This window comes from Antechinus flavipes, chromosome 2, assembly GCF_016432865.1.
Source record: "Antechinus flavipes isolate AdamAnt ecotype Samford, QLD, Australia chromosome 2, AdamAnt_v2, whole genome shotgun sequence".
Lineage (NCBI taxonomy): Eukaryota > Metazoa > Chordata > Mammalia > Dasyuromorphia > Dasyuridae > Antechinus > Antechinus flavipes.
In genome coordinates, this window is record NC_067399.1 from 122,711,628 (window position 1) to 122,725,482 (window position 13,855).

General features: G+C 34.5%; 1 pseudogene; it reads left to right on the forward strand.

Moving 5' to 3' along the window:
* The first annotated feature begins 1,922 nt into the window (after nt 1-1,922).
* LOC127546478 (mitotic checkpoint protein BUB3-like) overlaps nt 1,923-13,855 on the forward strand; it is a 28,275-nt pseudogene continuing 16,342 nt past the window's right edge.

A 13,855-nucleotide genomic window follows, 5' to 3' on the forward strand; every position in this document is an offset into this window, starting at 1 on the left:
ATATGTTACTATATAATACTAGCATTTATATAACATTTTGAGGTTTACAAAGAACTTTATAGATGTTATCTCATTTTTCCCCCATTATAACCCTGGGATATAGATGCTATTGTTATCCCCATTTTACTTGATGAGGAAATGGAATCAGGTCAAGTGAATTGATCAGAGTTCACACAGCTAAAAAGATCTGAGGCAAAATTTGAATTCAGGTTTTCCTGATTCTTCGAGTCTAATCATCAATCCACTATGTCACCTAGCCAGCTTTTTTTTTTTTCTTTTTATAGGCAGAAGGCATAGGTTTGCCCTCTTTGGAACCCAGTTTCCTCATTTGTATAATGACAATGATAGTCAAAAATTATTTTTTATTTCTTTTGCATCTAGTTTGTATATTCTTATATTTATATCTTTATATAGGTAAATTCTCCCCTCAGATTACAAGCTTCTTGCAGTGCAGATCTGTTTTATCTTTGTATGCTTTGCACCTAGCATAGTGTCTGGCATATAGTGAGTGATAAATATTTACTAGTTTTAAAGTCACTTACCTAAGTATATATGTCTAAGTATATATGACAGAGCAAAGATTCCAACCTCTATGTTCTCACTTCTAGTCCAGTAAACTGCTTCTTTCTTAGGTAGTCAAATGGACAAGTAACAGCACAGAGGATTCTCTTGACTTTAGGCAGACTTGCATGACTTTATAGGAGTGTGTCAGATAGTGGCCATGCATTGACTTAGAAAAATCACATATTAACATTATCTATGCTCATTATTTATTTTGTTAAATACTTACCAATTACATTTAATCTGGTTCAGACTGCACTAGGTATTGTTGCCAACATGGATCAACAAGTGTTTGATATCTCTGCCATCCAGAGCAGGGTGGAAAGTACTACTGTGAAATACAAATATAAATACAAATAAAAATTTAAATTCAAGTGAACAGTCAAAAGGAACTTTATGAGAATAGACTGTTTATATTTTTATAGAGAATATGATAAAAATGTTTCTTTGGAATATTAATGTCACAAAGGGTCATAGAGGTTGTCAAATGAGGCAGAAGACATAAATTATTTTTTCCCATATTTCAATAATGCTAAGAGAAGAAAGTAGATTGCATTCGAGGAAAATTGGGAGAAAGGATGGAGAAACTTATTGTCTCATATAATGTGGGTGTTCAAGTAGAAAAATATATAAAGTATTAAATAGATGAGCATTAAGAATAAACTATTAGAAAGTCAAAAAAATCATGCTGACTGGGTCCCCTATAAATCTGTATTATCTAATCTCAGCTAGGCTCTCACTGGAGCAAAGCAATTCTTCTATTCCTCACTAAAACACAGTTGCTATTTCAATGCTTTTCTCCTTTCTTCAAATAACTTAAAGAATATCTATCTTCACCACTCCCTTATTTGAGAAGCTTATCTTGTATTTTACCTTTGAAACTGAAGTCATTCACTCAGAACTTCTTTTTTTATGTTACATACCTCTGACATCATCCACCTACTATCTCTGTCTTCATCTCTGTCTCACATATTTGTCCTGTAGTATTGACTTGGGCACAAGAAACTATATGCACTCCATCTTCCCAATAAACTTTTGTTTTCAGATTTTCAATTCATACCCTCCAGTAAAGGGAATGGACTGAAGACAGCAAGTAGAGAGCAACAATTAGACTTCATGCTACATCATATTATTTAGGGCATGCTAGAAATATTGGAAGTCAGACTGAGATTCCCAAAATTCCTTTTAAGTTTGCAGCAGGGCACAGTCTGATGAAAACAGCAGAGCTGAGATCTTAAGACTGTGTCCTATACAAGGAAACAAGCAGAAGGGAGCCAACAGCCTTGTTGCTTTGGCTTCAGAGCTTGACTAAGATCTAGATTGGACCAAGGTTGGGGCTCATAGCAAGGAGCAGGTTCACGATGTGGACAGAGCCTGACACTATATCCTGTGTAGGAAGCAGGAAAATTAGCCAGGTGGAAGGTGGGTTGTTCTGACCTCAGAGCAAGGTTGGGGCCCCAATATTGAACTTTAGATTATGGTGAGGAATGGTGTAGTACCTGAAGCTATATACCTTTCAGGCAGAAAGAGGAGTTAATTGTAGCTTCATCACCTTAAACCTTTGGAGCCTTTAACCTAGTTTATAGGAATTGGAGACAGTGGCAGTTTACTGGAATTCCAACAGGAGGCAAACCTGTAGTTGTATTGCCAAGATTAACATCAGAAATTCAAATTAAAAAGAAAGCTATTAGATTTCATGCTAGATTACACCACACAAAGCATTCTAAAAGTGTTGAAAATCCCCAGACTGAATTCCTTGAAGAATAGAGGTCTTGGTTTATGAAGAAAGCAGCAGCAGGACCCCCATGAATATAAATCGTATTCCAGAAAAAGTCCTGACATTCCCCCTAGAAGTGTGCAGAGCCTGGGACAAACATATAATCCCATAGTTCAACTGGAAAAAAATCTAAAAATTGAGAGGAAACTATATATGTGATGAAAAGTTGTTGTAGAGCAAGAGATATCCAAGTACAAAATCACTCCTAAATTATTCCTAAATAACAACATCTACAAGTGAAATGTAAAAGAACAACACAACTTGGTCAAATGGCAATGAAAATGTATTGGAAAAGATGAAGCAAGAGGTTTAAATAAATAAAATAAGATCTTTAAAAGAAAAAATTGGAAAAAATATTAAAATGCCTGAGGGAAGACTTGGAGGGGGAATTAACAACTTTAATACAACAGGTACAAAACTTACCCAGAAAAAGAATTGATGGTATCTGAACACAAATTGAAGCAAACTTTTTTTTTTTTTTTGCTTTATTTTTCTTGGGGGGTTTTTTGGTCTATGTTTTATTTCACAACATGATTAATATGAAAATATTTTACATGACTATACATGTATAATATGTTTAATCGTTTGCTTTCTCAATGAGGGGGAGGGGAAGATGAAGGGAGAGAGTTTGAAAAAAAGAATTTTAAAAACAAATGTTAAAAATTGCTTTTACATGTAACTGGGATGAAATGAAATACTAAACAGAAAAAAAAAATAGAGGAGCACTAAAAAAAGAAAAGGAGAAATTAAAACTGAAAACAAAAAAATTGAATTAATAAAAGTAGGAGCTTTTTTTTTTTAAACTTTTTAATAACTTTTTATTGATAGAACCCATGCCAGGATAATTTTTTACAGCATCATCCCTTGCACTCACTTCTGTTCCGATTCTTCCCCTCCCTCTCTCCACCCCCTCCCCAGATGGCAAGCAGTCCTTTACATGTTGAATGGGTTACAGTATAACCTAGATACAATATATGTGTGCAGAACTGAACAGTTTTCTTGTTGCACCGGGAGAATTGGATTCAGAAGGTATAAATAACCCGGGAAGAAAAACAAAAATGCAAGCAGTTTATATTCATTTCCCAGTGTTCTTTCTTTGGGTGTAGCTGTTTCTGAAGTCCTAGTAGGAGCTTTTTTGAAAAAAAAAAAAAAAAAAACTAGATAAGCCATTTCCTAATTTAATTTTAAAAACAAGAAGAAAAGCAAAAATCAGTCAAAAATGAAAAAGGTGAATTAACTATCAATTAAAAAAAACTATGAGAAGCTATCCCACTCAGTTGTAAGCTAATAAAAAAGCTAAATGAAATGATGAATATTTATAAAAATAAGAAATGCCCAGATTAATAGAATAGGAAATAGAATACTTGATTAGCCCTATTTAGAAAAAAGAAATTAAACAAACCATAAATGAACTACAAAAGGAGAGGGATGTAGGAAACACCAGATGGATTTACAAGAAAATTCCACTAACACATAAAGAACAGTTAAGTTCAATACTATATAAACTGCTTGAAAAAATAGGAACAAAAAGAATCCTACCAAATTCCCAATATGATACAAATCTGGTCATTATACCTAAAAACAAAGGAGAATTAAAATAGAGGGAGAATTTTAAAAATCAATATATCTAGTAAATATTGATGTAAAAATTAAATGAAATATTAGCAAAGAAACTATTGCAACATAGCACAACAATCATAAACTATGACCAAACTGGATTTATACTAACAATGCAGGACTGGTTGAGTATTAAGAAAATGGTCAATATAAATAATCATATGGATATCAAAACCTACAAAAATTATATGATTATATTAATAGATGCAGAAAAATATTTGACCTGGTATAGCATTCACTCTTATTAAAAAATAGAAAGCATGGAAATATAATTTTCCTTAAAATGATATATATTAGCTACTTAAAAAACAAAAGCCAGCATCATTTGTAATGAAAATAAAGTAGAGATGTTTCCAATAAAATCAGGGGTAAAGTTGTCCATTATCACCATTATTATTTAATATAGTGCTAGAATGCTAGGAGGTAAAAACAAAAGAAAAAAAAATAAGAGAATAAATATAGGCAAAGAAGAAACAACTCATTTTGCGGATAATATAAGGGTTTAGTTAGAGAGTCCTAAGGAATCAGCTAAAAATTAGTTGAAACTAGCTAACCACTTCAGCAAAGTAGTAGGATATAAAATAAAGCCATACAAATGATCATCTTTGCCTCTTGGCAACAAAATCCAGTAGGAAAACATAGAAAAAAGAAATTCTATTTAAAATGACTACAAATAACATGAAGTACTTGGGAGTCTGCTTGCAGACACACACACACACACACACATACACACACACATACACACAGAAACTATATGAACAGAATTACAAAATGCTCTTTACACAAAGGCAAATATAAACAATTGGAATAATATTAATTGTAGCACAAGCCAATACAAAACAAAAGTTACAATGCTACCTAAACTAATTTACTTATTTAGTGCCATGCCAAACTAACAAAGCAACTTTATACCCAACAAAATTCATCTGGAAAAGCAAAACATCAAGAATGTTAAAGAAATCAATTTTTTAAAAAAGATCTAGATCTCAAACTATACTACAAAGCTGTAATAAAACAATTTGGTACCAGATAGGAAATGGGGAGGTTTATTAATGGAATAGATATATAGAAATAAATTAGTATAGCAGCCTAGTCTTTGATAAATATAAATATCCCAACTACTGAAGCAAGAACTCATTATTCCACAAAAACTGTTGAGAAAACTGAGAAGTAGTATGGCAGAAACTAGGTATAGATCAAAATATCATAATGTATACCAACCTCCATAAAGGGTTACACCATAAATAAATTAGAGATCAAGAAGCAAATTATCTGTCATACGTATGGAAAAGTAAGACATTATGTTCAAGCAAAATAAAGAATGGATTCATATGTGGTAAAATGAATGATTTTGATTGTATAAAACAAAAAAAAATTTGCATAAATCCCAATGCAGCTAAAATTAGAAGAAATACAAGCAACTGAGAAAAATTACCTTGGTAGTAATTATCTCTGATAAAGATCTAATTTCTAAGATATGTAAAATTTAAAGATATATATGATATATATGCACTATAGAGAGGTGGAAATCTATTATGTAGACACATAGATCTATTAGATGTAACACAATCTACATATAAAGTATAAGCTATATAGAAATATATAAGTAGAATCAAACAATATACTGTTTACAAAAAAAAATACATTTGAAGTATAGGTAGGTTATTATTAGTTCAAATAATACATCCCCTGAAGTAGTCACATGTATATGAATTCAAAGTTATAATTATGTATAATAGAGTAAATAGTTCAAGTACAATAGAAATATGTAGGGTGAATTAAACTACTTCAAGGAATTAGTAATAGCATCTGGATTATAAAGATTTACACACTTAAAATAAAGGTCTAGAATACAATATATTATACTTACTTCAGCAGAACTCAAATGTGAGAAATGGTACCAATTAGCAAAAACAAAAATAGATTTTATGAATAAAGGTCAATGAAGAAACTACATTTTGCTTAAGGATACCATGTACATTAAATTAATATGAATTCTTAGCATATATACATCAAAATATATATCATCTGAATACTTAAAGACAAAATTAAATGAGTTGCAATGAAAAATATATAGTAAATACAGTTGGGACTTCAATGTACTCCTTTCAGATGTAGACACATCTAACCAAAAAAATTCACAAGAAAGAAGTTAAGAACTAGCATAGAATTTGAGAAAAAAATAGAAATTATAGAACTCTGATGATTACTGAATAAAAACTGAAAAAAAGCATAAGTATTTTTCAGTATTTCATGATATATTTACAAAAAATGATCATGTATTTTGGCATAAAACCTCACAATTAAGTTTATAAGAGTAGAAATCTTACAAACATCCTTTAGTAACTATAATATATTTAGTGAAGAGCCATTGAATAAAGGATTAAAATTAATTTTGTATTAAATAACAATCCTAAGAAGATGGATAGCAAAAGCAAAACAAAAACTAATCACACAAACAATGAATTTTATTAGATGAAATTACAATATTGAGATAACATATCCAAACAGACAAAGCAGTATTTAGGTGAGAGAAAATTCCTCCTCTCCAGGAGCCCCATGAGGAAAGGTCCCAACGTCCTACACTACTTGCAGGCATGTGAGTCTGTTGTATCATTTGCTCATTGCCATTTAGGATTTTTTGAATTTCATCAATGTTGGCAATAATATCATCTGAGTGATTAACATAAGAACAATAAGGTTGGTTAATGACAGCATAAGTACCTGCCTCCCTGTGTAGCAGTCAGCATATTCAAAGTCACTTAACTTTCCACTGCCATATGAGCCACAGGTTCAGTTTTGACCTGCAGTAATAGCTGCAAATAGCTAAAGCAGTATGTTCAATAATAGCAGAGGTGTCCTAAACAAGATTTTCTAGTTCCACAGTTAGATTACTGACAGTCCATTACTTAAGTCATATTTCCCACAAGGAAGTAATATCCTGCACCATACTTTGCTGCAGGATTGTGATCTCCCCCCAAAGTGCTTTATTTTTTATAATAACAACATGCTTCCATATTTCTGTTTGTTCTTATTCCCATAAATCCTATGGAATGATTGATCACTGTTGGAATCCTTACAAAGTATTAACTCATTAGAGTTGATAAAGACAATAATTATCTAATTTAGCATCGTTCAGTATGATTGATCTGATCTTACAAGGAGATGTTATGGGCCAGAATTTGAAACAAGGTACTAAGTGGAACTGATAGAAACAATGCTTGTGTGCATATCTTTAGAGAGCTCATATAAGCAAGAAGCTCTTAGGGCCAAAGAGCACTCTGGGATAGACACAGAGCACTCTGGGAGAGCCAGAAGCCCTCTCTCGGAGGCAAGACAGATTCATTCCAATTTTTACCTTGGTGCTGGCTGGAGATATTTGGAAGAAGAGAAGCTGAAGCTGGCAGAGACTCTGGGAGATACAGAAGCTCACAAAAGCCCACAAGCCCACTCTCGGAGACGAAGTCAGATTCATTCCATTTTCTACTTTTGTGCCGGCTGGAGGCTGAAGGACAAACCTTTGGATTTGGAGACATTCGGAGGGAGTTCTTGGAACCAAGCAGAGAGATAGGCACCAAGAAAACTAATCGGGCTATTTTGGAGGAAGCAATAAAAGATCTGAACTTTTAACACTTGGCTGCATTTGGGGTGATTACTGATCTGAACTGATACTAAGGCTGTCTCCAGAAAACCTCCCCAAGAAACCTGCTCTCCCCCAGAAAACCATTATATTTTAAAGAAGAGAACACCACATGTCACAACCACAAGTGAGACGAAATATGCTTTGCCACAAGTCTCATATTACTAGGATTTGAGAGAGGGAAGAAAAAGCAAAACCAACACAGATAAAAAAAAATAAACTAACCTGAGTTACTAAACCCCATTGTATCTCAGGAAGTTTGACAACTCAGTAAAATTGTGTGTACTATGGGTACACTTGCAAAAGAAAAATTATGGAAGCGTCACATAAGTTCTTTGTTAGGGTACATACAAAAGAAGGAACAATTTTAGGTTCAGAAGTAGCAAGAGTGAAATTATTTCTCATTAAATTGCCCACATTTATTCCAGAATTTGCAATCTTATTTTTGTTTACATAAAGAGTAGAATTTGGCATAGGATGAACTATGGTCATTGGGGGAAACTTAGCTTTTATACTAACTCAGGCCACATTGCTATAGATCAATGTATGAAACTTCACTTTAAAAAAATGTAAACGCTCTAATTTCTCATAGAAAGAGGATTGTTCCATTTTGTAGGTTAGAGGAGCTGTCATTAATGACATGTTTGGCAAAGGTAAAAGGAACAAATGGCCCAGTGAATGAAATGTTGTTGCTGCATACTTCTGGCTTAGTTTCTCCTGCTTCAACAGGAACAATCCCCAAGGTTCAGGTGAATTTCTATGGATACACTGACAAACCTAGTACCCATATGTTCCAATAACCTTAGCATAATGCAGTTTATGGCCTATTTGGCTAAGCATTCAATAATATGATTATTTAGGACCTATTCATTTTTTAATGTATAAGCATCTTCAATCAAATAGTTACCAAACAATTCTTGTTCTCTTTGGGCTAGGATTGAGCTGAAGTCTTGACCTGACACTAGCACAAATAAGGTCCCCAGTACCCATTAGGGGCACAACTGTGTATGATGTCATTAAAAAGATTTTGTTCATCAATGTACTCTTCATTATGATCATCAATTTCTTCCTTTTCCCTAAATAGGAATGCAGTTTCTTTATGCCCTAAGAAGTGATCACATGTTATATTTTGAGGAAGCTAGATTTCCCTATTTTCCAGAGCAAGGGGTAAAAATAAGAAAATCAGTCCAATATAGCAGGGAATTAAAATGTCAAACAGCTTCAACAGCTCCTCCTGGAGGAGGCTCTTCCATTCTACAAGGTTGCAGCTTTTCTATAGCTTTCAGCTTATTAGTTCCTCCAACATACTCTATATCACCTGTTCTCTTTTGAACTTCAGTGATTAGAAAATAGACATCACCTGCATCTATATCCTTAGAAGTTTTAGTCTCAAAATTTGTTTTACCTATTATAAAAGGACTTTTGCTAATGCAATTGTATTTAATAAAAAAAAAAAAAACTATATGGGATTGTGTCAAGTCATGAAACATATATCACTCTTAGCTGGATCAAGTCTCAAGATGAATCCTTAGCTGTCCCAAGCAACAAAACATTTATAGCAATAGTAATTCCCAAACCACTTAAACCAATAACTACCATTAATGCTAGTAGCATTCCAATCGATAGAGAAAGCTCCCCATCCTCCAAAATAACAATTTGAAGAATGAGAATTTTTGTTTCCCTTGATAGTTATAGCAAAATCAATCCCTAAATTGGTAGGATTACTAATAAAATTGTTTCAAGGGAATTTATTAGCAATTTATTATAGGAAGGTTCATTAGGAGTCAAGTTGTAGCAAATCAATGGGTCAGAAAAGTTCCAAGTTGTAGTAGGTCCCCTGCTGATTTTATAGCTAGAGATTATGTTAAAACTTAGGTATCTAAATGCTCCTTTTAATAAGAGGACTTAATAAGACTTGGACATGGATTTAATGGGCTCATCTATAGAATGCAGTTTGCCAAAAGAAAGAAATACAGTGTGTGTTATGCACTTCCTGGTCCTGTCTTGAAAAATTTGCACTTTCGTGGGTAGGTTTTAGTAACAGTGGTGACTGTGCTCCCCTCTTTAAGGGAGAAAGATTTTCCAGGGTAACAAAAAAGAGATCTATCCATCTGCTTCCAGTATATCATGTTAAGATCAGAAGAAAGGCTTCCATTTGCTTAGCTTTGCAATTAGTAGTATAGGTACCTGAACAGAGCAAGAGTATTGTAGCCACAATTAGCATGGAATTGTGTAAAAGGGAGGCCTATATCTTACCCATATCTTAATAGTAATCAGTAGAAATATTGAGATTACTAGATAGCAAATAGTTTCTAGCTATTAATTAATCTGAGACAAATGGAGAAGTCGGTTCTATTAGATATGGGAGGCAAAAGAAATTTTCTGTCTCTTTACTCTAAAAAAATAACACTGACAGCATTTGGAGTAGAGTCATCACAACAGGCACCAGGGAGCAACATTAAAAGCACAACCAAAGTATAATAGGGTCTTTGTCCATCTACCGTGTTTCCCCGATAATAAGACCTATCCCAAAAATAAGCCCTCCCCTTACTGTGTAAGATTCCTCTAAAATAAGCCCTATTGAGATTGCTACTGTAGTGAAGGTGATCCCCTGCACTACACGCTACATTACAGTACCCTCTGTATGCACCGTCCCCCTTCCCAGTGATTTGCTTGCTGGCGCCATTGAGAGCAGTGCCACGGAGGAGAGCTGAGGCAGGACAACATAAAAACCCGGTATGTAAGCAGGAGTGAGGGGGCATGATGGAGGATAAAAGAAGAACTCAGGGGGCATTATGGAGGATAGAAGGAGCACTCAAGGAGCATGATGGGGTTAAAACATTATTGAGGGGCATGATGGAGTGAAAAGAAGGACTGATGGTCATAATTTTATTATTCTGTCTGCACGGGTCACCTGTGTTTTGGCAATTCGTTCGGATGGAAAGAAAGCCACACCTCTAATCATCAGTAAGGGCGAGAAAGATAAGATTGAACATGTATCAGGCATTTACGTTCTTGAAACCGAAAAAGCCTGGTGTACACAAGCTGTTATAAGAAAGTGGGTTGATTTAATGCTGCCACTTGTTATGCGAGGTAACCAAAGAGGTCTGATAATCTGGGATTCAACCAGCACTCACCAGGCTGCTAAAGAAATGAAGAACTTCCTTGCAGAGAGAAGAATAGATCAAGTAATGATTCCTGCAGGAATGACTGCCTATCTCCACACCCTTGATGTTGCAATAAACAAGCCATTCAAGGCCCATTTGTGCATGGAAGTCAATGACTACATTGAAAATAGAATGGAAAGAAATCAGCGTGGAAACTTTGTGAAGCCCTGTCTGCAAGAAGTCGTGACTTGGGTGAAGAAGTCATGGGATAAAATTACTGACAGCTGTGTTGCCAAGGCACTACGAGCAGGTTACCTGGACAAGACATGTTCATTTAAAGAGAGCTATGTTGCTGGACATGACAGATTGGGTCCACTTCTTCTGAAGGAAATAGAGGCGCAAGACATCCAGGACGGAATTCAGGGTGTGGACACTTATGACGATGTTGTTGAAGAAGATGACATGATCATTATTGAATAAAGATACTTTTTTTTGTTCACATTTACCTGTTTATTAAAATTGCTGTCAATGTTCATTAAAATAAGCCCTCCCCTGAAAATAAGCCCTCTGGGGTTTTTCTGTCCAAAAAAAATAAGACAGTGTCTTATTATTGGGGAAACACAGTAACAGCATTGTAACTGCAAGAAACCATAGGCTAATGAGTACTATTAGAATGAAAGTTACCCACAATCATAAAGGCAGAGATAATTCCTTTATGTCTAAAAGTCTTATTAAGAAACTGCTCTTCCAAGTAAAGTCACTTCTTATTTAGCAAGTCTTTGATCAGAAAAGGCTTGAGTTCAGTGATACAACTGCAAAGATTCAAAATCATGAGAGCACTGAATAGTTAATGAAATACCTATTGCAAGATCAGAAGCCTTCTCTAATAGAAAGGCCGTGGCTGCAACAACCAACAGATAGAATGGAACACTCCCAACTATATTGTCCAATTAGCTGATTAATAAGCCACAGGGCACATTATGGGTCCCAGTGATTGTGTAAGAACACCAAAAACTACCCTCTCCCCTTCATTCATACCCTAGAAGGTGAACAGATATTAATGCTTTCTTCAACTCTATGAGAGTAATGAGCTCAGGCTCAAAATGTAAAGATGTTCAGGAATTTGTCCTTTAGTTAGAGCAACAAGAGGTTTAGTAATTTCATGGAATGATAAAATCCACTAATGGCAATATCCTGCAGCTCCCAAAATGGCAGGTACCTGCTTTTTTCTCTTGGGAACTGACCACTACTGAATTATCTATATGCATTTCTGAGAAATAGAATGCTATCCAGCAGATTAAAAATAAAACCAAGATACTTTACCTTAGGTTGGTATCACTATACCTTTGATCTAGAGATTTTGTGTCCATAATGGTAGTTGCTAGGAGAATTATTTATTCATTCTATAAAAAGTCCTGTATGTCTAAGTAAGATATCTCTAGCTTTTTGCAACTCAGTTTGCTCATTTTGGTATGCAGGTTGGTTAGAATCCCAATGGGGATTTTGTATTGGCTAACTTCCCCGATGTATTGGACCCACAATTTGTTTATTTATAATCTCAATAACACCTGTCCTTTCATTTGAGGATAACAGAGTCTCCATAAGGTCAGTCACATCTTCCCAGTTATTGCCATGGAACTTGGATTAAAATTGATTAATAACTGCAGTAGGATCATCATCTAATCTAGGTCTGGCTTTCCTTTAATTAGAGAGGTCTGATGACCTAAAAGAATGATCTTCTTTAATATACACAAAACCTCCTCCTGCTACTTGATGCACTTTATAAGAGGAAAAATACCAGCAGACTTCTCTGTTTCCTGAATTTTGTTAAAAGAGAGGCTATTTCAGAGGAAGGTGCATAAGCAGGAGGGAGAGAGAAAGAAGGAAGAAGAGAAAGGTCTGATAAAGCTGGATAATGAGATGAGAATTAACTGCTTTCTGGCAGCATCTCCCAAGAATACCAATAATTCATTTGTTCTAAATTAGTTTTGGGAGATTATGTAATAAAATTCTGTGCTTTTTAAAAGTAATCAACTGTTCCAAACTTTGGCCAATACAATTCCCCTGAGGAGTTTGTATTTTCAAAACACATTTTACATAATTTAACAGCTCTGTTTTTTGTCATCCCCTGCTAGATAGGGAATCCGCCCTTATCTCAGGCTATTAAAAACTTAACCAATGGAGGTCCTGGTAGGAATGCTTTATATCTGACACTATTTCTTCTGTGGCTATCTTCAACTTGGAGTTTCCCCACTAATGTAGTGGTTTTCCCTGTTTAAAAAACCAACCAACAAATAAAATGCACCTTCTCTAAAAGGCCATTTTCTTTTGCACTAAAGTAGGTTCTTTCCTGTAGCTAGTACTCAAATATTCAAGGACTATTTTTTTTTGATAAATTCTCTAATTCCTTCCATTTTAATTTCATTCTAGGATCAATCCTCTAAGACCCAAAAAATCCTTTATGAGTGATTATCAAAATTTATACACACTTTCCTTTAAAACTTCCTAAAAATTTAGTTTTGGTTGTCAGTGACTGATTTAGTCAGATAGTAAATATCTGTCCAATCACCTCCCAAAAGGAACCAAAGCATTTTGCCTATGGGGCATAGCTTCCCCAGGATTGGCCAGGTTAGATGACTGGAGTAGTGACTTTCTAATTTCAAAATAACTTCATTCACTCACTGAAAAAGAGCTTTTCTTAAATAGGAGGGTGAAATTGTCTTCAATAGTGATGTGCCTTGATAGCTTATAATTGAAGTGGGAAATCTCTCCCCTAAGACTATCAGATCTGACCCAAATTATTGCTCCCTCTAGATCATGTCAGAGTCCTCATGTTGAGGAATCACTACCCAAGAAACAGAACAGGTTGTAAGATTCTTGGGATGGTTTTCTTGCTATATTGTGAGCCACTCAGAGTACTCCCTGAACCTATATAAGGAATTTCTCTACTAATGACAAGAATAATTCAATTATTTATTGTTAAAAGAATTTAAAGACAAAAAAACTTTTTAATTTAATGTAATCAAAATTATCCATTTTACATTTCATAATATTTTCTAGTTCTTCTTTGGCCATAAATTCCTTCTTTCTCCACAGATCCAAGACGTAAACTCTCTATTATTCTCCTAATTTGCTTATAGCACCACCCTTTAT